Source organism: Staurois parvus, unplaced genomic scaffold (assembly GCF_062004578.1).
Source record: "Staurois parvus isolate SC_StPar_1 unplaced genomic scaffold, SC_StPar_1.0 ptg000136l, whole genome shotgun sequence".
Taxonomy (NCBI): domain Eukaryota; kingdom Metazoa; phylum Chordata; class Amphibia; order Anura; family Ranidae; genus Staurois; species Staurois parvus.
In genome coordinates, this window is record NW_028317932.1 from 14,741,683 (window position 1) to 14,767,661 (window position 25,979).

Below are 25,979 nucleotides of genomic sequence, written 5' to 3' on the forward strand. Positions count from 1 at the left end.
ATAGTCCAGCTTAAATAGGCCAGTGCCCGTAAAGGATGTATGCATGTGCATATGTTTTGTACGCATGATAATAAGTCTGCATGTGCATGCCAATGCCCATTTTGCAGTGAGTCTTAGCTCAGAATTATGAGCACGAGCATGTAATAGCCTTCTTGTTACAACATGTACTGAGCTTCTCTTACATGAAGATAGGAGGATCCAAATGCAGATCTATTTCACAGTCAAGAATGAACCTGTGTTAAAGAGTATAGGGTTCTGTTTGACAGCTGAAGAATATGAAGAAGCCTCTAAGGGGTGTTTCAGGTTAAATCCAAAAGGTACAGGAAAGATAGTGTGCCAGACCAATAAGAGTGAGAGGCCATAAAGAGTTTATTCCATCATAAATCAAATAGACAAGCCAACATACTTAGGGGCCCGCTGTATCAGGGCTTAGAGTTGTTGGTAAGAATTGGGATGGTCTCAGGCTTGAATGAGTTAAAAATGATAAACACATTAAAAGTAGGCTCTAGCACCTGACTATAACGCGAAAATACAAGTGGAGTTGGGGAGAATGAAAAATGCTATTGACGTAAGGTGATAATAAAACACTCATTTACAATATGTTAAGGTAGATTTTATTATCTCCTTCAAAGTTTTAAAGTGCTTAAAAAAAGTACTTTCAAAGTGCTTAAATGTTATATCGGTACATATTTTTGCTGATGGCTTGTGTTTTATTGTCCCATTGTGAAAACAAATTGAAAAGAGAAGCTATCTTTGGAAATGTATTTGGATACAGCTGCAAACTTCTCCTGGTTTCTTATCATTAGCAGTTGTGGTCCTGTTATCTTAAAATGAGAAACCTATGAATCATGGACTAGGCCTGAAATTAATAGTAGGGAAACCTGAATGGTTGCTTGGAGACCATGCTCAAAAATATCTTGCAGCAAACTACCGGTATATAAGTGGGAGTTGTATCACTAAAATACAACATGCCAAGCAAGCCGACAATATTTACTTTCTAGGAAGTACTATGTAGGAATTTAAATGAGAAAAGTTGCAGAATGAATTGTGCATTGATGCTGTCACAAATCTGTGTAATACTCTTGAAAACTAAAAGAACTTCGACCTGGGTCCTTGTTGAGTGCTTCTGGTTTATGAAATGAACTTGTGTCTTGTGAGTTATGAACTTCTTGACTATGATTTTGACATTCAAAAAATAAAAATTTAATTGCATAAAAAAGTAGTGCTTTTCATATCTGCATAATGTTTGGCTAAAATAATGTTTTCTGATGTGAACTTCTGTAAAGCTGGCCATACACTGTAATATACACAGCAGGGCTGAGCAAGAGACATCTGCTCCATCCATGCTAACAGTATGGATCAAGGCTCTTGGAATACTGGAAAAACGACTGAATCTGATTGGATGCAGCCACTGTTCAACTAACATTTGTCTGCCTGGCGAGTGGGAGGGCCTCAATAGGCCAACTAAGGTTTTAACTCCAACAGCTTCATCAAGAACGATCCAAAATTCACTTGTATGGCCAGCTTCATTGTAGCCTAGAATCTCAATGATATACATTATATGTGATTGTACTCTTGAGTCTAATACTGTAAATACTGTGGACATAAACACAGTATTTATTAGAGTCAAGAGTACAATCACATATATATCAACAATATATTCAGCAGCCATGTGGGTTCCATACCAGTAAGGTGGGGGCTCTGGTCAATTAAACCTCTATTGTATTTAATATTCGATCTGATCAGGAGCATCGCCCAGATTGCATCCAGCAGAGAGGGCTATGCAGTTTCACTGCTGCTAGGTGACTGGTGGGGGCTCGGCTGTCTACAACCAAAAGTGCTGGCCCTCTGCGCCTGTGCCCATCAGCCCCATAATGTAACCAGCTCTGGGTCCTAAAGTGCTGTCTCTGCTGCCATGGAGAAAAGAATGCTGGACTGACACTGTCAATGGCAGGGGCAGGACAGCAAGGGAAGGCTGGGAACCCCCATGGTGGCAGAACAAAAGGGCCTGTTCGCAAGTGTGACCTTTGTGACTCTGGTTGTTCTGCCACTGTGTTGAACCCTTATTTGGAGTTCCCTGGTGGGCTGGTGACATATATCTTGCTTTCTGCCACTGTGGGGGGCACAAAGATGCCAGGAAGGGGGCCCGCTGCAGAAGATGTGAAAGGGTCCCACTGTGGGACAGTAATAAAGGGCCTTGCGACAAGAATAAAGGGACCAAGGCCCGGAGGGAAGGGTCTGGGACCAGAGGCAAAGACCCTTATACAAATGGAAAGGGCCCCGGGACTGATGGAAAGTGGTGGGTGTTGGGGGAACCTGTAATGGTTCTTGCACCAGGGCCCTGAAGGCTTTGAGTTGCACATGCTCAGTGCATTGCTTAGTGTACATTACTGTGACAGGCAAGGAGAAACAATTATGATAGAAGAGACCACTAGGGTCGCTTCTGTTTGTGAAAACCCTGCCTGCCACCATCAGGCATCAGGGAGGGGTTCATGTGCATAAAACATCAAAGCCTTTTTCTTTAGTTTTGGATAAAGGTTTTACAAAGACAAATAAAATCTGACCATTGCAAGCACCCTTGTCAGTGTTAAATAGTTTGTCTCAACCTTGTAACTGCCACTTTTGCTGGGCAGCTTGGTTTGTTACAGGAAGTTGAAACAACAAACTTACAAGCAAGATCACCAGGTGAAAAATAGGAAAAACGCATTAAAAGAGAAAACTAATGCAGCTACCTCATCTAAGTTAGTAAGCTCCAATAACAATAATGACACAAAAAGCGAATAAAACTCAAAATCCTTCTAATAGCTTTTATTTCCATACACACAAATGCATTGGGAACACTACACATTCTATTCCAAATCAAAACATGAAGAAAAATATATCAAATTTGTGTTGTTCCTCTAAATAAATTGAAGAAAAGTGAATATTAGACTGTTCAAAAAAATAGCAGTGTTTGTATTCTTCTTTACAAACTCAAACATTCACTATATAAACTGAAAAATGTTTGAAGATTTTGCTTTCATTTGAATCACTTAATGAATATTTAGTTGTATAAGCACTGTTTCTGAGAACTGCTGTACATCTGTGTTGCATGGAGTCAACCAACTTCTGGCACCTGTGAACAGGTATTCCAGCCCAGGATGATTGGACTACATTCCACAGTTCTTCTCTATTTCTTGGTTTTGCCTCAGAAACTGCATTTTTGATGTCACCCCACAAGTTTTCAATTGGATTAAGATCCGGGGATTGGGCTGGCCACTCCATAACGTCAATCTTGTTGGTCTGGAACCAAGATGTTGCACGTTTACTGGTGTGTTTGGGGTCATTGTCTTGTTGGAACACCCATTTCAAGGGCATTTCCTCTTCAGCATAAGGCAACATGACCTCTTCAAGTATTCTGATGTATTCAAACTGATCCATGATCCCTGGTATGCGATAAATAGGCCCAACACCGTAGTATGAGAAACATCCCCATATCATGATGCTTGCACAACCATGCTTCACTGTCTTCACATTGTACTGTGGCTTGAATTCAGTGTTTGGGGGTCGTCTGACAAACTGTCTCTGGCCACTAGACCCAAAAAGAACAATCTTACTTTCATCAGTCCATCAGTCAATGTGCTCTTTGGCAAATTGTAACCGCTTCAGCACATGTCTTTTTTTCAACAGTGGGACTTTGCGGGGGCTTCTTGCAGATAGCTTGGCTTCATATAGGCGTCTTCTAATTGTAACAGTACTCACAGGTAACTTTAGACCTTCTTTGATCTTCCTGGAGCTGATTGTTGGCTGAGTCCTTGCCATTTTGGCTATTCTTCTATCCATTCGAATGGTAGTTTTTCGCTTTCTTCCATGTCTTTCAGGTTTTGGTTGCCATTTTAAAGCATTTGCGATCATTTTAGCTGAGCAGCCTATCATTTTCTGCACTTCTTTATATGTTTTCCCCTCTCCAATCAACTTTTTAATCAAGGTACACTGTTCTTCTGAACAATGTCTGGAACGACCCATTTTCCTCAGAATTTCAGAGAGAAATGCACTGTAACCAGCATGTACAACATTTGCTGCCTTTCTTCCTTAAATAAGGGCAATAATTGCCGCCTGTTTTTCAAAGAATGAATGACCTCACTAATAGAACTCCACGCTGCTATTATTTTGAACATGCCCCTTTCAATTAGTGATTCAATTACACAGAATCAGCAGCATGCATGTCATGACTGTTGGGTCTGTTGGATTTCTATTACTCTACTACACCTGCTAGTAAATTATTTGCCATGTAGAAATATCATTTCTACCAAAAACAGTGATTGATCAGGTTAGTGATGTCTGACTGCTATTATTTTGAACACAACTGTATATAATGCGCATCCAAACAAAAATTCTAACAGCTAACTCAAAGTACAATATATTTAAAACCCAAACTTTTTTTTTTCAGTTTGGACAGAGTAAGAAGTGGATATAATCCACTGTCAGTTCTGTTTTATTAGATAGATTTCCCTTCACTTCCTGTAGTCCCAACAGGAAGTGAGAGGATGACTTTTCAATGTGGGGAATAGCTCATCTTAAACAGCTGTCACAGGAGCATGTGTACCCATTGGAAAATGTCTCCTATATTTCTGTTCTGGCGGCAATTCAAAATTTCAGATTTTCCATCATTTACATTCCCAGTGACATTCATGATCAGGACAATTAGAAAGAGGTGATCTCCCAAACATGGACACAAAAAATAATAAAAACCTGATAGGGCTGCAGTTACCACCTGCTCTCTCAATGTGTCTCAAAAACTGTCTCAATTGTGTATTTTACTTAGAGTACATTATACACCACTGCCTTTACATGGGCATCCAGTCAGACGCCTGTTGCATTAAATGTCAGCAAGATCATGGTGATATTATTCACTTACTTTGGTGATGCCCCAAACATCAACTCTTTTGGAAGGGGGTGGTTGACACTGTTAACTCTGTATTCCAGGTTACTATACCTTTAGACCCCAAGTGTTGCTTGTTGAATATTTTGGGGGATGTAGCCAGGAGGCTATCTCCAGAGCCCTGTTTGTTGCACGTAAATTGCTTTGGATTTATTGGAAATCTGTAACATCTCCCTCCCTGCAGGAATGGATATTCTCTCTTGGCGATCCTCTGCATTTTGGAAAAATAGGTATATCAACATAGAGGCTGTCCTGGTAAATTTAAGAGGTTATGGGTCCCCTGGCTGGATACCTCTGGACTTGGCCCTCTGGTACTGGCCCAGATGTAGCCCTTACAGGACCCCTTGGGCTGATGTGTATTATCTTTATTCTTTATCTGTTTCTATGGTTTCTTTGTATCTGCGACACATAAATGTTGTACTACCTATTGCCTGAATACCTTACTTTTGTACATGACTAGGAGCTGTATTTTTCTTTTTGGGTGCTTCCTAGCACTAGACTGCTGCACCAATGTTTGTTTGTTCTCAATAAAACCTTCTTTGATATATATATATAAAAAAAACTGACTGGGGTTATAACCTATCACCACTCTCTCCAAATCTTAAAATAAAAAGTTTGCCTTTAGTTATACTGTAAGATATCCAAAGGCACTTATGTACCAACATTTACGTTTAGGGTAATTTGATTTATTTATAATTTGATCATTTGTGCCATTTTAATAGAATCCCTTTGAGTGCATTTCCATGAAAACAGACTGAAGTCAGCCATAGACATTAAATAGAAACCAGAGAGTTCATGATTTGACTGCTAAAAAAACTACGGATTAGCGGACTGATATGCATGCTTGCAATAGACAAGAATGCACTTACCCCTGACAGGAGCTTTAATCAATAACAGTCGGCCGAAAGGATAACACATACTTTACTGATTGTCCTCCTTAAAGTGAACCTGTGTCCAGATTTTGCACATCAAAGTATTTACATATTCTGAATAAACAGTAAAAATACTGTAACATAGCCCCCTTTCGTGAGAGTAAGCAATTTCAGTGCAGGAGAGAAGCCTGTACAACCGTGCAAGACTGAAGTTAAGGATGGAATTCAACTTTAAAGATGTTGTTATTAGAGATGAGCGAATCGAACCAGGCGAACCGGAATTCGAGTCGAATTTCAGGAAATATTCGATTCGCGGCGAAACCGAAATTTTGCCTACTTCGGGTGCGCGAATCGAACATTTCCCGATCAGCCGGCAAAAGTGTCCCTGCAGTGAGCTCCGCTATTTCTGACAGTTCTCTGACAGAAGGAACACATGTTTAGCGGTTGAAACATTGTATCTATTAGTTTACATTTAGGATACAGATGTTTCAACCACTGTTCATGTGAAGAAGCTGTGAGAGAACTGTCAGAAATAGAGGAACTCTGCACATACACTTTTTGCCGGCTTGGAATTATTCTTCTTTTCATCCTACTTCTTCTTCTTCTTCATCTTCATCCTCAGAAGAAGAGGATGAGGATGAGGATGAAGAAGAAGAAGAAGAAGTAGGATGAAAAGAAGAATAATTCCAAGCCGGCAAAAAGTGTATGTGCAGAGTTCCTCTATTTCTGACAGTTCTCTCACAGCTTCTTCACATGTACAGCGGTTGAAACATCTGTATCCTAAATGGAAACTAATAGATACAATTTGTATCTATTAGTTTCCATTTAGGATACAGATGTTTCAACCGCTGTACATGTGAAGAAGCTGTGAGAGAACTGTCAGAAATAGAGGAACTCTGCACATACACTTTTTGCCGGCTTGGAATTATTCTTCTTTTCATCCTACTTCTTCTTCTTCTTCTTCTTCTTCATCCTCATCCTCATCCTCTTCTTCTGAGGATGAGGATGAGGATGAAGAAGAAGAAGAAGCAGTAGGATGAAAATAAGAATAATTCCAAGCCGGCAAAAAGTGTATGTGCAGAGTTCCTCTATTCTGCAGATACACTTAGAGGAGCTCTGCACATACACTTTTTGCCTGTTTGGAATTAATCTTATTTTCATCCTACTTCTTCTTCTTCTTCTTCTTCTTTATCCTCATCCTCAGAAGAAGAAGAAGAGGATGAAGAAGAAGAAGAAGAAGAAGAAGAAGAAGAAGAAGTAGGATGAAAATAAGAATAATTGCAAGCCGGCAAAAAGTGTATGTGCAGAGTTCCTCTATTCTGCAGATACACTTAGAGGAGCTCTGCACATACACTTTTTGCCGGCTTGGAATTAATCTTATTTTCATCCTACTTCTTCTTCTTCTTCTTCTTCTTCATCCTCATCCTCATCCTCAGAAGAAGAAGAAGAGGATGAGGATGAGGATGAAGAAGAAGAAGAAGAAGAAGAAGAAGTAGGATGAAAATAAGAATAATTCCAAGCCGGCAAAAAGTGTATGTGCAGAGCTCCTCTAAGTGTATCTGCAGAGCTCCTCTAAGTGTATCTGCAGAATAGAGGAACTCTGCACATACACTTTTTGCCGGAAACCGCTGTATGGAGGGAATGTCCCAGAACTGTCAGAAATAGTCTATTTCTGACAGTTCTGGGACATTCACTCCATACAGCTGTTTCAACCGCTGTATGGAGGGAATGTCATAGAACTGTCAGAAATAGACTATTAATGACAGTTCTGGGACTGTCCTTCCATACAGCGGTTGAAACATTCTATTTCTGACAGTTCTATGACATTCCCTCCATACAGCGGTTGAAACAGCTGTATGGAGTGAATGTCCCAGAACTGTCAGAAATAGACTATTTATGACAGTTCTGGGACATTCACTCCATACAGCGGTTGAAACATTGTATCTATTTTTTTCCATAAATGACATTCTGCAGATACACTTAGAGGAGCGCTGCAGATACACTTTTTGCCGGCTTGGAATTATTCTTATTTTCATCCTACTTCTTCTTTTTCTTCTTATGAGGATGAGGATGAAGAAGAAGAAGTAGGATGAAAATAAGATTAATTCCAAGCCGGCAAAAAGTGTATCTGCAGCGCTCCTCTAAGTGTATTTGCAGAATGTCATTTATGGAAAAAAATAGATACAATGTTTCAACCGCTGTATGGAAGGACAGTCCCAGAACTGTCATAAATAGTCTATTTCTGACAGTTCTGGGACATTCACTCCATACAGCTGTTTCAACCGCTGTATGGAGGGAATGTCATAGAACTGTCAGAAATAGACTATTAATGACAGTTCTGGGACTGTCCTTCCATACAGCGGTTGAAACATTGTATGTATTTGTTTCCATAAATGGATCCATTTATGGAAACAAATACATACAATGTTTCAACCGCTGTATGGAAGGACAGTCCCAGAACTGTCATTAATAGTCTATTTCTGACAGTTCCATGACATTCCCTCCATACAGCGGTTGAAACAGCTGTATGGAGTGAATGTCCCAGAACTGTCAGAAATAGACTATTTCTGACAGTTCTGGGACAATCACTCCATACAGCTGTTTCAACCGCTGTATGGAGGGAATGTCATGGAACTGTCAGAAATAGACTATTAATGACAGTTCTGGGACTGTCCTTCCATACAGCGGTTGAAACATTGTATGTATTTGTTTCCATAAATGGATCCATTTATGGAAACAAATACATACAATGTTTCAACCGCTGTATGGAAGGACAGTCCCAGAACTGTCATAAATAGTCTATTTCTGACAGTTCTGGGACATTCACTCCATACAGCTGTTTCAACCGCTGTATGGAGGGAATGTCATAGAACTGTCAGAAATAGACTATTAATGACAGTTCTGGGACTGTCCTTCCATACAGCGGTTGAAACATTGTATCTATTTGTTTCCATAAATGGATCCATTTATGGAAACAAATAGATACAATGTTTCAACCGCTGTATGGAAGGACAGTCCCAGAACTGTCATTAATAGTCTATTTCTGACAGTTCTATGACATTCCCTCCATACAGCGGTTGAAACAGCTGTATGGAGTGAATGTCCCAGAACTGTCAGAAATAGACTATTTATGACAGTTCTGGGACATTCACTCCATACAGCGGTTGAAACATTGTATCTATTTTTTTCCATAAATGACATTCTGCAGATACACTTAGAGGAGCGCTGCAGATACACTTTTTGCCGGCTTGGAATTATTCTTATTTTCATCCTACTTCTTCTTTTTCTTCTTATGAGGATGAGGATGAAGAAGAAGAAGTAGGATGAAAATAAGATTAATTCCAAGCCGGCAAAAAGTGTATCTGCAGCGCTCCTCTAAGTGTATTTGCAGAATGTCATTTATGGAAAAAAATAGATACAATGTTTCAACCGCTGTATGGAAGGACAGTCCCAGAACTGTCATAAATAGTCTATTTCTGACAGTTCTGGGACATTCACTCCATACAGCTGTTTCAACCGCTGTATGGAGGGAATGTCATAGAACTGTCAGAAATAGACTATTAATGACAGTTCTGGGACTGTCCTTCCATACAGCGGTTGAAACATTGTATGTATTTGTTTCCATAAATGGATCCATTTATGGAAACAAATATATACAATGTTTCAACCGCTGTATGGAAGGACAGTCCCAGAACTGTCATTAATAGTCTATTTCTGACAGTTCCATGACATTCCCTCCATACAGCGGTTGAAACAGCTGTATGGAGTGAATGTCCCAGAACTGTCAGAAATAGACTATTTCTGACAGTTCTGGGACAATCACTCCATACAGCTGTTTCAACCGCTGTATGGAGGGAATGTCATGGAACTGTCAGAAATAGACTATTAATGACAGTTCTGGGACTGTCCTTCCATACAGCGGTTGAAACATTGTATGTATTTGTTTCCATAAATGGATCCATTTATGGAAACAAATACATACAATGTTTCAACCGCTGTATGGAAGGACAGTCCCAGAACTGTCATAAATAGTCTATTTCTGACAGTTCTGGGACATTCACTCCATACAACTGTTTCAACCGCTGTATGGAGGGAATGTCATAGAACTGTCAGAAATAGACTATTAATGACAGTTCTGGGACTGTCCTTCCATACAGCGGTTGAAACATTGTATCTATTTGTTTCCATAAATGGATCCATTTATGGAAACAAATAGATACAATGTTTCAACCGCTGTATGGAAGGACAGTCCCAGAACTGTCATTAATAGTCTATTTCTGACAGTTCTATGACATTCCCTCCATACAGCGGTTGAAACAGCTGTATGGAGTGAATGTCCCAGAACTGTCAGAAATAGACTATTTATGGCAGTTCTGGGACATTCACTCCATACAGCGGTTGAAACATTGTATCTATTTTTTTCCATAAATGACATTCTGCAAATACACTTAGAGGAGCGCTGCAGATACACTTTTTGCCGGCTTGGAATTAATCTTATTTTCATCCTACTTCTTCTTCTTCATCCTCATCCTCATCCTCATATGAAGAAAAAGAAGAAGTAGGATGAAAATAAGAATAATTCCAAGCCGGCAAAAAGTGTATCTGCAGCGCTCCTCTAAGTGTATCTGCAGAATGTCATTTATGGAAAAAAATAGATACAATGTTTCAACCGCTGTATGGAGTGAATGTCCCAGAACTGTCATAAATAGTCTATTTCTGACAGTTCTGGGACATTCACTCCATACAGCTGTTTCAACCGCTGTATGGAGGGAATGTCATGGAACTGTCAGAAATAGACTATTAATGACAGTTCTGGGACTCTGACAGTTCCATGACATTCCCTCCATACAGCGGTTGAAACAGCTGTATGGAGTGAATGTCCCAGAACTGTCAGAAATAGACTATTTCTGACAGTTCTGGGACAATCACTCCATACAGCTGTTTCAACCGCTGTATGGAGGGAATGTCATGGAACTGTCAGAAATAGACTATTAATGACAGTTCTGGGACATTCACTCCATACAGCTGTTTCAACCGCTGTATGAAGGGAATGTCATGGAACTGTCAGAGTCCCAGAACTGTCATTAATAGTCTATTTCTGACAGTTCCATGACATTCCCTCCATACAGCGGTTGAAACAGCTGTATGGAGTGAATGTCCCAGAACTGTCAGAAATAGACTATTTCTGACAGTTCCATGACATTCCCTCCATACAGCGGTTGAAACAGCTGTATGGAGTGAATGTCCCAGAACTGTCAGAAATAGACAGAAACTGTCACAGAACTGTCCTTCTTCTCATCCTTCTCCTTCTTCTCATCCTTCTTCTCATCCTTCTTCTCATCCTTCTTCTCATCCTTCTCCTTCTTCTCATCCTTCTCCTTCTTCTCATCCTTCTCCTTCTCCTTCTTCTCATCCTTCTCCTTCTCCTTCTTCTCATCCTTCTCCTTCTTCTCATCCTTCTCCTTCTTCTCATCCTTCTCCTTCTCCTTCTTCTCATCCTTCTCCTTCTCCTTCTTCTCATCCTTCTCCTTCTCCTTCTTCTCATCCTTCTCCTTCTCCATCTTCTCATCCTTCTCCTTCTCCTTCTTCTCATCCTTCTCCTTCTCCTTCTTCTCATCCTTCTCCTTCTCCATCTTCTCATCCTTCTCCTTTTCCTTCTTCTCATCCTTCTCCTTCTGCTTCTCCTATTCCTTCTCCTTCTTCTCATCCTTCTCCTTCTTCTCATCCTTCTCCTTCTTCTCATCCTTCTCCTTCTCCTTCTTCTCATCCTTCTCCTTCTCCTTCTTCTCATCCTTCTCCTTCTCCATCTTCTCATCCTTCTCCTTCTTCTCATCCTTCTCCTTCTTCTCATCCTTCTCCTTCTCCTTCTTCTCATCCTTCTCCTTCTTCTCATCCTTCTCCTTCTCCTCATCCTTCTCCTTCTCCTTCTTCTCATCCTTCTCCTTCTCCTTCTTCTCATCCTTCTCCTTCTTCTCATCCTTCTCCTTCTCCTTCTTCTCATCCTTCTCCTTCTCCTTCTTCTCATCCTTCTCCTTCTCCTTCTCCTTCTCTTTCCTCATCTCCAAGGGCATTTAAATTAAAGGTACAGTGTTCTGCACTAATTTAAAGGCTCTCTGAAGCCTAGAAACCCTTTTTATATGTCATCTTCGTAGCGAAGAAATTCGCATCGAATCGAATTTCACACTGGAATTCGCCGAATCAGCCGAATCGAATTTTTGAGAAATTCGCTCATCTCTAGTTGTTATGTTACAACACTTCCTTTGTTGCAGATCCACAGTATTTACCCAACACTTTTAACTTGTTATATAGGTACCCAAGCTCAGAATCTCACATGACTCAACACAATTGACCTTCAGCTTCATCATGAACATGTAGGCAGGAGCAGTCTGTTTCCTCTACTGCAGTTGGTGCTCGACTGAAGCAGTACTGCAGCTGGGAAGGAATTCAAGAGAATCTTGGTTTCTGTATGGTTTCCTCGGTCCCCTGGAACAGTGTTCCAGTTGGCTACACTGCATCCAGGTGACCCTGTTGGCCAGCTTGGGTCAAGCAGAGTCTTTTTAAATCCCTGCCCCCAGGGCTTGGCATGCATTTTGCAAAGTGGATAGGTTAAGGAGAGCGTACCTGCCTGTCAGGGACAGTACTTGCATTAGGGAGAGTTTCCAGAGTAGGGAAAGAGTGGGACCTATGTCTTCACCTCCACTAGCACCCCCTTGGGTTGGACCAGCCAAGCCGCACTCCACCTCCCTTGGCAAGTGCTGTCTTCAGCTCAGGCCTGCTACTGCTGACTCTCCGCTACAATGACTGAGAGTTCCTGGATGGGTGATCTCCCTGTCCAGCTGTTGTACTGTTTTGCAAGTTCTTCAAAACACTGCTTTCTGGATTCCTTGCCAGTGTGATTATTGATGCTGCACCATGCTGCACTTAACCCACAAACAGATGAATTCAGGGATGTAAAATTTAGATGTGACCTTGTAAAAGTGAGCATCAAAGGGATTCCTAGAGACCAAAATGACAAACCATTTATGATCTCAGCTACCTCTACATCATTTCAGTTGAACCATGCCTCCTCCTTGTTCATCAGTCCTTAGTAACTCAACTGCTACAGTTATATCTAATCATATAGATTGAGATATAACCATATGTAGCACCTCCTGATCCCCAAAGAATATGAGGTACTTAGTCTTTACAGATAGGGGACCTTTAATATTATATTATTAATCTAATCAGTATTTCTGTAAAGTCAGCTTCTAACTGTAAGGCACTAGCTGGTTCAGTTACTGACTTCTTGGGGAGAGGCCACCATACTTCAGTCGAAGACCAAGCTTTTCAGGTATCCAAATAAATTGAAGCTCCTCCATGGTGCTTTGATCCTCCTGCTCAGCATACTAGGCCTCATACCTAGGATACTATCCAGATATGTTTCTAAAAAAAACTGTAGCTGCTGACTTTTAAAAAACAGCCACTCACCTGTCCTACAATCCAGCAGTGTGTTCACACCAGCAGGGTTCACCGGTCACCCTCTCTCCCCATCGCCGGCATCTTAAGTGGGGGCACCCAGCTGTGACAGCTTGCAGCTTCACACCCGGGTGCCCACTGCACGTACGCGAGTAGCGCTGCATCTTGTGAATGGTCCCGTAGTCTTCTTGGACCTGTCACCTGTTCCAGAAGACTGCAAGGGGTGATGGGGGAGGACAACTACCACTTCTTATCACCTAGGCGGTCGGAGTGAAAGTGAGCTCAGGTACCAGTTCTTCACGGGGAGCATGGAAGAAGTTCTTAAAGTGGAAATTCCCTTTTTGGGTGGGGCTGAAAGCTGAACTATCATTTAGGCTCAAAATTTAAATAAAGACTCCTGCTCAGGGCAGAGGGGGGAGCTACATATAGCAAATGACCTTGCTTTCTCTGTCTGTTTGTGTGTTTCCTATGCTTGTTCTGCTATTCCTCCATCTAGACAGCTTCTGACTTTGCTTTTGCTGGCTGTATCTCTTCACCAGTGTCTCAGACACCTCACTCCCAATCTCCTCACCTGTCTGTGTCTCCAAATTGTCTCATCCCACTCTCTCCTGTCCCTCATTCCAGCAGTGCCCAAGGGTTTAAGCTGTTATTATTATTATTATTACTATTATACAGGATTTATATAGTGTCGACAGTTTGCACAGCACTTTACAAAATGTATGCAGACATTACAGTTACAATTTAATACAAGAGGAATCAGAGGGCCCTGCTCGTTAAAGCTTACACTCTATGAGATGTATATGAATTGTTAGCAACAAGTGCTGGTACATTGAATGTCAGTCTGCATCTGTGTGATCTGCCTTGCATTTAGTTTAGCTCCTGTTTCTGAGCTAGAAAGTTTTCTGATCCTGTCTTATCAACTGTCTGTCCCTGGTCTTTGTTGTCTTTGCTGTATGGTTGCTTCTGTCTCTCTCCAATTGTCCCTGACAACCATCTGATCCAGTTCTTGTTGTATATTGCCCACTATGGTGTAGTTGCTTCCACTGGGTCAGCACTGGTTCTCAGTGAGTACAGGTCCTGGTGTCTTCCTGTTTGTCTGTAATCCTTGATAAATTTTATTTTGCTTGTATTTACTGCCTCAGATTCCACATTACTGTGTCCTTTTTCCACTGTCTGAGATATTGCATGCCTTATGCCACATTCACAGTTTCCCAATCTGCCTTTTTCTACTATGTTGTTTGACCATAGGTCTTTATTTAAACTCTCAAACACTTGTTGGACACTTTTAGTTCATCTGAGAGATGCTCAGAGGTATAACATCTCAACCTGATTGCAGAACCATTACTCTGAGATTTGGTTAGGTGCTAGCTCTGCTACCTGTCCTGTTCCAGAATTAGGGTGGTAGAACACTTGACTTCAAGCTTGGTGGAGGTTCCATCTAAATCAAAAGATTGCTATAGTGTGGCAACTCTCTACTGCTCATTTGAGCTCAGCAGGATCCCTAGAAGCATCCTATTAAGTGCAAGGATTAGAGAGTGTCAAACCACAGGAATTAACAGGTCCAGATTAAAATTTGTATTTGTCTATCAAGCATTGACAACCAATGTGTGTTGGTTATGCACAGGTTCCCTTTCATCAGGGCCATAATATTCTACCTTCATTTTGTAAAGCACTGCCAAACTGTTGCCACTATATAAATCCTGTATAATAATATACTGTACTTTATGTAATTACGAATGAATTTTAGTAATTTAATACAATCTTCAGAATGAATTTATGATTTTAATCCTGATGCTCTTTCATGAATTTATTAGAATTGAAAAAAACAAAAGTAGCTTTTGCTGAAATATTCACCTTCAGTCCAAAGATTTTTCCCTTAGTACTTGTTTTTTGTCACTGAGTGTTCACAGTCTGATGGCCAATATCATTTATCCCACTTCCTCTGTTCACAGGTTGTTCTGGAGCTTCCCCAGCCTGAGACTGGACAATTAAAGAAGATGCAACACAGTGGTGAACTCATCTCTCTGTCACTCTAATTTCTTCTCCTATCAGCATACTTCTTGTCACCACATGGACTGATTGCTTCTTGTGCTGTTTCTGATACCATATCACATTCAGGTATTTACACTGCTTGTTTTTTTTTTTAATTTGATACAGTTAATGATGTATTAATGATTAAAGTGCAGTATTTGTGTACTGTATGTCATTTTTGCAGAGTTCATCTGTAATGTAGTATAATATATTTTATGGAGTGTATACATAGATACATTTTTGTAACTAATATAACTTTTATTTAAAACATATTTCTGTTACATTGTAGCCCCACTGAAGGATGTTTTCTGCACAATCCAGGAAATGTATCCATGTCATTAAAAAAAAAATCATACCTAGACAATCTTTAGGCTTGGTGTTCTTATCCTTTCTATTCAAAACCTTTTTCTCTTATATTGTAGCCCAGATGAACTAGGATTTCTGTATAATTCATGAAATGTATTGGCTGTCAATTCTTGTTAGACCCTTTTATTATGACAAATCAAAATTCATATTTGGACCAATCCTTATGGCTTGGAGTTCTCATTCTTTCTATTTAAAACCTATTTTTGCTACATTGTAGTCCCAATGAAGAAATATTTGAGCACAAACCATGAAATGTATTGGCTGTCTAATCTTGATAGACATTTTTATTATGACAAATTAAAAATGCATTTCTAGACCAATCCTTGTGGCTTGGCAACCTCGTCTTTCCATACCATACAAGGCAGTTCTCTTGTGTTTGCTCTGACACTGGTTCATATTCTGATTCTGTTTTGTTCTTGGTCTTGCCTAACTGTTCACTTCTAATCTCAATCTTCAGTTATCACTTTATCTTTGCTATTAGTTGCTGGCCATGATCCTATCCACACTGTTCCTAGGCCCTGCACAGCTGACCAGCAGTCTTCTGCTTGTCCTGACAATTATGAAAGCTCTGATAATGTCTGTATCATTCATTAGAGTTGTAATTGAGCCAGATTTAGTTGTGTTATGATTTAGAATATTTGAATTTGATTCCAATCTATAACACCAAGACATCATGCCATAGAAGGTAATCTAAAAGAAAAAGTTGTATGATTCTGCCAATCAGCTCTGGACTGCTTTTGGCTGCCACCACTCAAGCAAAGGCTGGTCACATCTTCAACATCAAAGAGTGAAACCTTTATTTAGGTAGAACCATCAACTGGCAGGTTCTACCTTTGGGAGTGACCACAATGGTGTCCAGCAGGGAGCCTGGAGCAACTGATAGTTATCAAATCATTTTAGATAGGTATCAAACCACTGATAGTTTTTTTATATGGATAGGATAGGATATGGAATGCCGCAAACCAAGCCTGACCGGAGTGTAAACCATGCCCTCTGATGCATTTCGCCCTATTCACTTGGTGACCAAGCTCTGGTGGACAGGGTGAAATGCATCAGAAGGCATGGTTTGTGGAGCAGTGCTGGCTGAGGCTGTTTAATACCTTCATCCCATCTACACTCCAGTTGGGCTTGGTGTGTGGCACTCGCTATTCATATACAAGCTGTCACTGTTGGAGTAGTGAGTTTGAACACCGTCAACCCACTCCTGAGGATCATGGAGATCATATTCATACTCTTGCTCCAAGCTTCAATCATAAGGTCACTGATAGATTTTTGTTTGTCCAGCTTACAGGCCAAACCAAAAAACATCTGAAAGATTTCTCCATCCACACTATTGTATTCTGACAGTTGGTGCCAGCGGTTTTCACAATACCTGAACAGCAGCTGCATCTGATTGGATGCTGTCACAATTTTCCACCTGTCTACTTTGATTTTGCAGTTGAAAGTTGTTGCAATGAGGGTGCCAGCAGAGCCACCCATGAAGCAAATTTTGTTTGGTTCATCAGGAACCTACTGAAATTTGCATTGTGCATGTATGCCAGCTTTATATTATGTAATATGATGAAAAAGGGAGTTGGTTTTTCATTATATTAGAATTTCAATTGTGATCCACAGCCCGCTGGTATTTACATATGTCCCTGGAATGCAGGGTTAAGCTACATGTTAAAAGAGGTGAGTTTAAAGGTGCAGAATGTGGGTTTCAAAGTTGGTTTTATGTTTCTTTGAGCCCCAGTAGTTATATTAGCTGCAAGCACTTTTACTAAATCATTGCAAGAAAGGTTCACTTATTGCCATGCACCGTGTTCAGTTTATCACCTACAGTCTGCTTAGAAGCCTCATTGATTAAATCATACTAGAATTGAAGGGAAATATTGCGGAGGAGTGCAATCATAAAATAAACAGGTGCAATCTATATAAAGGTTAAATAATTGCATGAAAAAGTCATATGAAAATCAATAAGAACATTGTCAGCAAATCACTTTGCTTTGGCATGAGTTTTCATTTAAATGTCAAAAGAAATACAAAAACACATTTTCTTTCTCCACACTTTTCATGGTGGCATTTTATAATTTGTTAGTGAAAGAGAAGCTTATATTTCTCTGTACAGTGTACTGCCGTATTGTTCCCGAGTTATAAAGAACCTCTGTTTTTAATCAGGAATCGTTTGTACTTTTACCTCCTCTCTCTCTAGTAATAGATTGTTATCTACTGCAGTTTTCAAGCAGATATAAAAATACCAGTTAATATAGTTTTGTATTCATTAAAAAAATCATGAAATACATTTTTAAATGTTACTAGTACAAGTATCTGAGTTTGTCTTGATATGAGCCTCCTGTAATCTTACACAGCATCCCTCAAATTTGAGAGACGTAAGGGAAGGACTGGGAGCCAATCATGCTCTGCCGCAGTGCATATGTGGTTGTAGGGGACATGATGATATGAGAAAAGAGTACAGGAACAGACTATTTATCAGTGTGCTGATTCTTCATCCAATCAGCAACCTGTGAGGCAGGGGCGGACTGACCGTTTGGAAACTCGGGCACTGCCCCATGAGATGCCCCTGGTACCTTTTTCATAGGCTTTTTTGAGTTTGGGCAAGGACACAGGGGCCCCCATGATCCCCTATTGCCCGGGGGCCCCATGAGTTGTCAGTCCGCCCCTGCTGTGAGACTGTTCTTGAGTAAGCTATGCTGCCACTGCAAGGTTGATCAATGAACAGGCTATGCTGTCATGCAGGGGTGACTGGATCAAGCATTCAACTAAATAGAATTTCAGATCTTTGATAGGTAAAGGTTCATAAATGTGGACTAGTCTGCTTGCTTGGAATAAAACTTTGACCACTTGCCCTCCAGAGGATTTACCCCCCTTCCTGACCAGGCCATTTTTTGCAATTTGGCGCTGCGTTACTTTAACTGACTGCACGATCATGCAACGCTGCACCCAAATGAACTTTGTGTTCTTTTTATCATACAAATAGAGCTTTCTTTCAGTGTTATTGATCGCCTCTGCATTTTTTATTTTTTGCGCTATGAACAAAAAAAAGACCGACAATTTAAAAAAAACAATATTTTTGACTTTTCGCTATAAAACATATCCAGTAAAAAAAAATTAAAAATCAACTTTCAGTATAATTTTAGGGCAAAATGTATTCTACTACATATCTTTGCTAAAAAAAATTCCAATACATGTAAATTATTTGGTTTACGTGAAAGTTATAGTGTCTACAAATGGCGGTATATTGTATATACTAGAATTTATTTTTTTTTATACTAGTAATGGCAGAGATCAGCGACTTATAGTGGGACTGCAGAACTGTGGCGGACATTCTGACACTGGGTGGAAACTGACTAACGGCCACTAACATCCCCAGTGACACTAATGCAGTGATCAGTGCTAATAAAAAGCACTGACACTGTACTAATGGCACTGGCCAAGAAAGGGTTAACATCTTGGGCAATGTTAACTGTGTGCTGTGTGTTTTAGTTTGTGTGCTGTGTATGTTTTACTTGGGAAACATACTGCTTTGTATTGCTCTGCTATGCAGAGCAATACAAAGCAGAATGTATGTGCTGATAGGGGAGAGATCTGTGTTGTTTACACACAGACCTCTCCCCTTTCACTGTTCCTCGGTGATCGCTGGGTGCTGGCGAGGAATTTCTGACCAGGACCCAGTGATCGACAGCTGTAGCCACCAATGGTGGCACGGGTAGGGTGGCAAGCACGCACGCACGCCCCCTACCCAGAAATGCAAACCACATATACATATGTGATTTTGCTCAGCCCTGCTGCCCTGTAGCAGTAGTTCTGCTATAGGGTGGTGGGGAATTGGTTAAAGTGTAGTTACATTTTTGTTGAGAAAAAACAATTCAGCAGCCCCCGCATCGCCCAAGCCCCCACTGTGACAGTGGGAAGGGAGATCTTCTACTGTCACAATTTAAAAATGGTATGGCCAGGCAGAGTTCTGTGAATGAATGAACTACAACTACTATCAACCATTGCGGCTGATGGCTCTCTCATAGTTCATTGATTCTTCCTGCAATTCAGTAACTACCTACCTGTACAAGGTACGGGCAGACAGCTACTCTGACAGTCTGTAGGAGCTTGACACTGCAACCGTGATCTGATGACTGCATGTGCAATGCTTTACCCTAGGTTCACAGCTAAGCATTTTCTGCAGCGTTTTGCAGAAACGCAGTACAGTCCATTTAACATGATTTCCTATGGGACATGTTCACTTCTCTGGGTTTTCACCCAGGGCATTTTTTGGTAAGGGTCATGGACTTTTTTGAATACAAAAAGTTGCATTTCTTGGTTCTATAGACCACAATGGAAACACTGCAGAAAATCATGTAGAGCGTTTTAATGCTTTTTCACTGCATTTGTGTTGCGTTTTGCATTTTAAATCTGCCTAGCAACAAGAAAAATAAAAACAAATGAAAAAATGTAAAACGCATCAAAAATGCAGCAAAAACACAGGTACAGAAACGTAAAACGCAATGCAGAAACAGGTCAAATGCAACCCGCATAGGTGTGAACCTAGCCTTACAGGCTCCTAGTAAAAATAAATAAATAAATGCACTTTTTTTTTACCTGCAAAAAAATGTGCATTTATTTTTTTTAAAGGTGAACTTAGCCTTTAAGAAACTGTTGCAGATTCCTACCTTTTTCTGTTCTGAAAAAAATTACCATGTCATTTGCAGAATGATTCTGAATGGGAAGATCCTGTTCATTATAATCACCTGATGAATCATCTCAGGATCGGGCTTTAAAAACTCAAATACACAAATATCTACTTAGGAAATATTACTTAGCCTTGGCCACTCACATACTTTACTGCATGCTTTGTCAGTGAGGTCACCCATGGAACAATTAGGAGGTACAGAAGACAGATGGGAGTGGGGCTAAGTATTTGACATCCCAATAGCATTCAGTCTTCACATACTTGTGCACCCAGGGTGACTATGATGCTGCTTGTACTGGCTGCTGAAATAGTAAGGAATTTGCAGAGAACACATGATCGATCCGACACCTGCTGTGTCTTTTATCTGTGCTCTTGTAAAATCATGCTACAACCCCTGGCAAAAAGTATGGAATTGCCACTCTTGGAAAATGTTCATTCAATACTTGCCCTCCTGAGGATTTACCCCTTATCTTACCAGGCCATTTTTTGCATTACGACGCTGCGTTACTTTAACTGACAATTGTGCGGTCATGCAATGTTGCACCCAAATTAAATTTATGTCTTTTTTTCCCACAAATTGAGCTTTCTTTTGGTGGTATCTGATCGCCTGTGCAAAAGACCGACAATTTTGAGAAAAAAAACTATATTTTTGACTTTTTGCTATTAAACATGTCCAGTAAAGAAATTTAAAAAATCTAATTTCGTCATAAACTTTGTCCAAAATGTATTCTACAATATGTCTTTGCTAAAACACATTCCAATACGTGTAAATTAATTGGTTTACATGAAAGTTATAGCGATTACAAATGGTGGTATATATACTGGGATTTTTTTTTTATTTTATTTTTACTAGCAATGGTGGCAATCAGCGACTTATAGCGGGACTGCGGCGGACATTCTGACACTGGTGGGGAACTGACTTGGTGTCACTGACATCCCCAGTGACACCAATACAGTGATCAGTGCTAAAAAAAAAAGCACTTACACTGTACTAATGGCACTGGGCAGGAAGGGGCTAATAAGGGGCGATCAAAGGGTTAACAGTGCACTGGGAGTGTTTTACTAGGGGGCGGTGTGTGTGTGTGTGTTTCACCAGTGGTGTATTTAGGTTTTATGCTGCCCCAGGCAACACAAAAATCATTTGCGCCCCATGGACAATGACCATCACAACCCCCTTTCCACCTCCCACGGAGATAGAATGACATTGACCAACAACACCCATGCCCCTCACCCAGGAGAGACTTCCACTACCCCCCAACCCCCGGCGATCAAAAGACACTCATCTTCACAGCTCCCCGGGAGCGAGAGCCAGGCTCTACATACACCATCAAGCAGCCCGCAACCTCTCTCGGATCCCACCTGGTTCCCATGGTGCATGTGTCCCTTCTTTCAACCCTTCTTCTGGGGGGAGGTGCTGCCCCCCCCCCCCCCAAAAAATGCCGCTCTAGGCAAGTGCCTTGTTTGCCTTGTGGGAAATACGCCCCTGTGCTTCACTGTAATCACACTGCTCTGGATGACTGTGCTGTGCACAGCCATCCAGAGCAGTGTGACTGAGCTGATAGGGAGGAGGACTGTTAGTAAACAAAACAGTCCTCCTCCCCGTCGGTGATTGTCAAAAACCACAGGGCGACAGTAAGTAATTACCGGCCGGGACCCGGTGATTGACAGCCGCGTTCGCTAATGGTGGCGCAGGTAGGGCACGCGTGCGGTTTGCGTGTGCCCCCTACCCAGAAATGCAAAATCACGTATGTATACGTGATTTTGCACATCCCTGCCTCCCTGTAGCAGTATTTCTGCTATAAGATGGTGGGGATGTGTGTAGAAAAAAAAACAATCACTGCGCTCCCGTGATGTCCCCCCTGCAGCGTCCCTGGCCATCTCCTCCGGCCAATGTCGGCATCCGTCTTCTGGGTTCCAGTCCCTGCGAGCGTCGGGACTTCCGGGATGTACGGGGGACTGAACCGGTGGGAAATTAAAATTTTTTAAAAGTGACATTCACTCAATACACTAAAATCACATAGTATAACATTCCTGTATCAAACCATTTCACATACATTTTGTCCCTAGTGCTTTGTCCTGTGCCCTGCCTGCATTTTTACTGTTCTTTCTGCCTGGAAACTGAGAAAAGTCCATGGCGTCCAAAAAGCGTCCCTTTAGGTCAAAAGCGGTTTTAAACTGGCTAGAGAACAGCGATAGTAAATCAGAACCACTTGCAGAATTGAGTGATAATGATTTGGGGGGAAATTCGTCATCAGACACTGAAAACGATTTTGCGACTTTGCTCAGTGATGTGCGAACTTGGCGCTATATTTCAAATTTCAGTGTTTTGGTTTGATTGCATTATTGAATTAAATGTATTATTATTATATTATTATTTTTAATGATTATTTATTATATTATAATTTATGATTTTGTGTTTCAAATTTTAACATACCTGGAATGTTTACTAGACTCTTGTTCGGACAGATTTCAGTGAGTTATTCATAAAAATTACAGGCCTACAATAAAAAAACTACATATTTCCATGCAAAAAAATATATCGCTTTGAGCACAGAAACAGTGACATAATCAGACCACTAGGAAGGTTAAAGCCCTTTCACAGGGGCGATCAGTCTGGATCCGTTTGTTAGTTTTTCATATGGATCCAGACTAAGCCACAATGTATGCTATGGGTGGGTAAATGTAAATGGATATACATCTGCTTACATTTGAGTCAGTTTATGTCTACAGGGAAAAAAAAACAGAAAAGGTCTACGTCCTTTTCTGTTTTTTGCGGTCATAGGTGAATGTTTACATCTCTTCCATTTGCATCCATTTTTAGGCAAAAACATTGTTTTTGTTTATCCTTTTTTATCATTTATACCTATTTGCGTCCACAAAATGGACATGTGACAAACAGATATACATAGTTACGTAGTTAGTCTGGCTGAAAAAAAGACAAAAGTCCATCCAGTTCAACCATAGAAAAAAAAAGTTATAATCCTATACCCACAGTTGATCCAAAGGAAGGCATATATACCGATCTGAACTGAATTGAAGACAAATGTATAATCTGCTGTAAAATTATTCTGTTTTCATGCAATTTTATAATCAGTTTTTGTGAAGGTACTGCTGACACTCATGTGTGAAAGAACCCTTAGAGTGAAAACTGTAGACTGAATTCTGAGAATAGGAATTCAGAATAAAACAACTATTAGGAATGAGGGAAGCCGGCAGTACCAAGGGCTGGTTTTACAAGTAGGTTGTTCTCATTATAGTTTTTATAAACTTTCCTTTTTTTTAACCACTTACCATCCAGAGGATTTACTTCCCTTCCTGATCAGGCCATTTTTGGTTACAGTGCTGCATTACTTTAACTGGCAATTGGAGGTCATGCAACGCTGCACCCAAATTAAATTTACGCCCTTTTTTTCCCATAAATAGAGCTTTCTTTCAGTGGTATTTGATCACCTGTGCATTTTTACATTTTTTGCGCTATAAACAAAAAAACCCGTCAATTTTGAAAAAAAACCTATATTTTTGACTTTTTACTATTACACATGTCCTGTAAAAAAATTATAAAAATCAAATTTTGTCATAAATGTAGGCCAAAATGTATTCTGCTGCATGTCTTTGCAAAAAAAAATCCCAATACGTGTAAATTAATTAGTTTACATGAAAGTTATAGTGTTTACAAATGGCGGTATATATACTGGAATTTTTTTTTTTAATAGTATTGGTGGCGATCAGCGACTTATAGCAGGACTGCAGCAGGCATTCTGACACTGGGGGGAACTGACTTGGTGTCACTGACATCCCCAGTGACTCCAATTCAGTGATCAGTGCTAATAAAAAGCACTGACACTGTACTAGTGGCACTGGGCAGGAAGAGGTTAACAAGAGGGGCAATCAAAGGGTTAACTGTGTGCTGTTTCACTATGTGGGCTGTGTGTGCTTTACACTGTAAGCACACTGCTTTGTATGGCTCTGCTATGCAGAACCATACAAAGCAGTGTGCAGGAGCTGACGGGAGAGATCTGTTTTGTTTACTCGGAGATCGCCGGGTGCTGGTGGGGAAACACTGGCCGGGACTAGGTGATTGACAGCCGAAGCCATGAATGGCAACGCGGGTAGCATGCGCGCTCCCTACCCGGAACTGCAAAATTACGTATATATACATGATTTTGCACACCCGTGCCACCCTGTAGCAGTATTTCTGCTATAGGGCTGCGCGGAAGCAGTTAAATAACAAACATGTTATACTTACCTGCTCTGTGTAATGTTTTTGCACCTAGCAGCCCCGATCCTCCTCTTCTTGGGTCCCACGCTAGTGCTTCTGGCTTCTTCCCCCGCCAAGAGCCCACCAGAGCAAGCTTGTTGCAATGGGGGCACTCATGCCTGCTTGCTCCTGAGCTGGCTCTCTGTGTCCTTGCTGTGTCTGAGCCAATGATGAGGGAGAGAGCAGAAAGATCCTGAATGGAGATCAGACTTGGGTAAATATTAGGGGGGGGCTGCATACTGAAGGTTTTTTACCTTAATTCAGAGAAAGCATTTCCCCTCCCTCTTAGATTGTAAGCTCCAAGGATCAGGCCCTCCTATCCCTCTTGTATTGAACTGTATTGTTGCTGTATTGTCTCCCGTTATATTGTAAAGCGCTGAGCAAACTGTTGGCGCTATATAAATCTTGTATAATAATAATAATAAGGTAAAAAAACCTTCAGCCCTTAGAACCACTTTAAAGCAGAACTGAAGTCATTATACTTACCTCCTTTCTAACGGTCTGCGGTTTGCATGGGGCCCCTCACTGGCATCGGCATCTTCTCTTCATCTTCTCCCCATGCCAGTCCTTGGAATTCTTCATTGGCCAGTTCAGGAGGACATAACTTTTGTGCATATGTGGGAGTCAGTCATCTCAGCACACAGGGCCTGGGCCAGTGATGGAAGCTGAGTTGTGCATGCGCAGCTCACTTTAGATGCCGCAGAAGACTGTGAGCAGGCAGGTAGGTGTATTTTATTGCAGAAGAGAAATGCATGTCTATTCTGTGATTGTGAGTATGACATTGCATGTTTCTTCTGGGATAGTCTGCCTGCTCACTAGTTTTCTAAAATGCCTTCGGCTTTAAAATGTATGTAAACCAATAGTTTATTTTGTAGTTTTGGATAGAGTGAGGTAGTGTTAGAACACTCATCAAATGTGTATTGCTGTGTGTGTCCCCACTGGGGTCAAAGTTGTCCTGATGCCCATTGTCTACACCACAGAAAGTGATGGGAAATTTTCTAGTTGTCATAGGAACAGGAGGTGAGGGAAAATCTTTCAATGTTGACGCCTAGGCCAATGACTACTGTCTAACAGAGGATTTTCTCTTACTTTCTGCGTTTCTGAGACCTGTAGTGCAGGTAGATCTCCGCAAGGGATCACAATTAGCAAAAAATTAAATAAAAATTATAAAAACTTGCAGGGGTCTTAAGCATTCCTTACCCTAGGTTCACACCTGAGCGTTTTCTGCAGCGTTTTGCAGAAACGCAGTAGAGTCCATTTAACATGATTTCCTATGGGACATGTTCACACCTGCATTTTTTGGAAAGGGTCAGGGACTTTTTTGAATGCATTTTCAGATCACTTACCTGAGAGGGGAACCACAGGAGGAATAGAGAGGATACCAGATACTGCTGG